General features: G+C 42.0%; 2 non-coding genes across 2 annotated transcripts; both read left to right on the top strand.

The window, feature by feature from the left end:
- The first annotated feature begins 591 nt into the window (after positions 1 to 591).
- Trnat-ugu (transfer RNA threonine (anticodon UGU)) lies at positions 592 to 664 on the top strand. The gene has a single exon. It is a non-coding gene; the product is annotated as a tRNA-Thr (tRNA).
- Positions 665 to 983: 319 nt separating this feature from the next.
- Trnap-agg (transfer RNA proline (anticodon AGG)) lies at positions 984 to 1,055 on the top strand. The gene has a single exon. It is a non-coding gene; the product is annotated as a tRNA-Pro (tRNA).
- The last annotated feature ends 2,335 nt before the right edge of the window (positions 1,056 to 3,390 follow it).

The following is a 3,390-nucleotide window of genomic DNA, read 5'->3' as shown; positions in this document are numbered from 1 at the left end:
AGAGGGCTCTCTTCTTGGGGTTGCACCAATTAGGCCTTTCTGCAGTCCTTATCTACAGCTATATTTGCAGTAAGAAATAGATATAAGATTATCTAAACAAAATTTCCAAAGTTGGAAATAAATTTTAAAATAAAAATTGTATTCTTTTTATACCGAAGATGTGTAAATCTGTGTCTTTAGAGAAAGATTAAACTCTTTCTCTCCAACACCCCTTTTCCTTTTTGCTCCTTCCGTTGTATTACTCTAAAAACTTAAAGGTTTATCAGGAAGGATAAAACCTCTCACCCCGTCCCTGGATTTTCCCGCCGCATGAGTGGAAGGAATATGTTCTATTGCTCTTGCCCATCAGTCTCCAGATATCCTCTTATATTCCAGGGAGTCTACCGGACACCCCAATATCCAGAATTATTATCTCTGCACCGCAGAGGCACGGGAGGCGACGTCTCAGCAACTGTGATCAGTAATAGTTTCAGTTTTGCAGCAGAATACGCTGCCCTTCTGCTTGGAATAAAATCACTTTTAGTACTTCGGACGCTAGGTTTACAATATGAATCTATAAGATGGGAACTAGAGAAGGCAAAAGCAGGTGATGGCTCCATAGCTCAGGGGTTAGAGCACTGGTCTTGTAAACCAGGGGTCGCGAGTTCAAATCTCGCTGGGGCCTGCTGTGAGCTTTTGTTTTCTTCCGCACACATGCCAGATGCAGGGGCCGCGAGCCCGGAGTAGCTGGTTCCGCACGTCCCCACGGTTCTGGTATCAATTCAGGAAGTTCTCTGGCGGCCCGGGTTAACTTCTGCCCCCGGAAGCCGCCGTTTTCGTCTGGATCTGTCACAGAAAGTGAGCTCGGTTTCAGCCAAGAGGCTCCAGCCTGCTGTGTAAGAAAACGCACATTCCGGCCAATAGAAGGCACTCCACCCATCTGATCTCAGTCGAAGGATGACGTGAACCAACCTTGTGGCGAAACTAAAGAGTTTCACAGGCGTGGCTCGTTGGTCTAGGGGTATGATTCTCGCTTAGGGTGCGAGAGGTCCCGGGTTCAAATCCCGGACGAGCCCCAGGCATCCTTTTGATGCCTGTTCTATTTAAAGCAAACAAAAAACAACTGCATTTTTGTTCTCTCTACCCTTGTTTTTAAAAACTGCTTACCAAGGCTCTGAGGCGGTGTGAAACAGCAAAGTGAAGGCAGCCCATATTATCCTCTGTCTTTCTGACAAAAATGCTTCTTCTGCTCCTGTGGCGGCTCAAAGAGCAAGTAAGTCTCGGGGCCGCTCAGTGCGTCTGTTGTGTCTTGGAAATGGCTAAGACGCTCCTTTCCTGCCCTTCCAGGAATCCTATTCAGTCAAATTAAAGTATGGGAAATTGCTAGGAAACTCTAGTCCTAGGTAAATATAAGGAACTGTTTTCTTTCCTGGAAGGAATTGGCAGCTGATATACATTAAGATTATCACCTTCTGTAAATGTGTGATGTGTTATTCTTTTAAAAGAGGTTTATGTTCTGTCACATAATAATGGTTTTTTTCCTTTCCTTTCTTCCCCTTCCTTCCTTTCCCCTCCCTCCCTTTCTTCCATCATCACCCTTTCCTTTCCTTTCCTTCCCTTTTTCTTCCTTCCTTCCTTCATTTTTCTCTTTCTTTCTTCTTTTTTCCCACCACAACCCGGAGCAATAGGGTGAGGAGGGAATATAAATTACCAAAGGCAAAAATTCAAATGTTAAATTACAAAAGAATATTTTGTGGACCCCTAGCAACATTCTGTATTGAATAAATAAACAATTGTTAAAGACTAGAATGACTCTATTTGAAAGGAACTACATCCTCTTCCTGGCAGCAGATTGACTACCTTATTGACACTTACATATTCTCCACTTTCTGTCCTCTTACAAGGCTCATCATCTTTCACTTCTGCTTAAGGACATCTCCTCCAGTTTCATTTCAGCCGACTCCCATTCCCTCTCCCCTATCCTAGGACTTGCTTCCTGCAATCCACATTCCTTCCCCTCTCCCACCTCCACCCCAATACACACAGCAGGTATTTCTCCCAGTGTGAAGTTCGATCCTGTTAGCTTACACACTGTAAGCATTGCCAATTCTTAAAACTAAATTCCTTCTCAACCTGTCTTTTCCATCTGTCAAACCAATGATATTTTCTTTCCTGGAAAAAAAAGAGTCCTTAAAAGTTATGCATTCTGTGTCTCCATTTCTTCCCCTCATGTTCTCTTCTCACCCAATTATGATCAGACTTTTTTCTCCACCTTTCCAACAAAAGGACTTTTATCAGGGTTACTAATGACACTGATATGCAGTCCCTGTCCTTATCCTTCCTGACTTTTCAAATTCACAGGAACGCTACACTACTCATGCAGTGGGCTAGTTTTCTTTTGCTGGCTCCTCCTTTCCTGACCTCTTAATTTTGCTGTTTTTTTGCCTTCCTTTTTGTCTGTTTGGCTATATTTACTCATACAATCATGTGGCTTTAAACAGCATCCATATACTGATGGTCCCTAATTTTATATCACAAGTGTGGACCTAGCTTTGTACATATTGTCACCAACTTATCCCCTGTGAAGAATCACAGGCATCTTAAAATTAACTTTTCAAAAATGATGCTCTTGATTTCCTGACACTCCTCTTCCTACTACTCTCTTGCCACCACCTGTGTCTCAGGAAATAGCTTCTGTCATTCTTCCAATTCCCCCAAACATCAAGTGGAATCCACCAGTGAATCCTCTTGGTTACCTCCCTCCATTTCCCAATCCAGTCACTACTATCACCCTGGGCTAGACTCCCACAACAACAGCCTTCCTACTTTAACTCAGCTTCCTACTTTCTATTTCCTATTCTAGGGAGCAGTCAGATTTATGCAATAATTAATATTAATAGCATTTGCAAAATAATATTCTCCTCAGCTTAAAACATCAATAACTTCTCCTCACACTTAGAACAAAATCTGTGATCTTCCCCTCATGTGTTGAGGTTCTAACCCCCTCTGTGATCTCAACTCCTAACCCCTTCTCCCACTTCCCACTCATTCTATTCTAGCTATTCTGGCCTTCTTGCTGCTCCTCTAATTTAGGGCCTTATGATTTGTTCTGGACTTTTTACTTGCTGTTACCTCTTCCTAGAATATAATTCCTTTGGATATTTGTATGACTTTCTCCCTACTCTTGTGTTCAAAGGTCACTCCTTTAGAGACACCTTCCTTGACCATCCTTTTCTAAACAGCCTCCAATTGTAACTACACCCTACACAACTTTGCTTTTCTTCACAGCACTTATCACTACTGGATATTATTATTATTAATTATTATTATTATTTTGCTTTAGTATATTGGACATCTTTCTAATATAAACTATGAGAAAGCAATTCCAATTTAATGGAAGAGGTGCCAAGA

This window comes from Sciurus carolinensis, chromosome 2, assembly GCF_902686445.1.
Source record: "Sciurus carolinensis chromosome 2, mSciCar1.2, whole genome shotgun sequence".
NCBI classification, from domain to species: Eukaryota; Metazoa; Chordata; class Mammalia; order Rodentia; family Sciuridae; genus Sciurus; species Sciurus carolinensis.
This window is presented reverse-complemented; position numbering and strand designations above follow the sequence as displayed.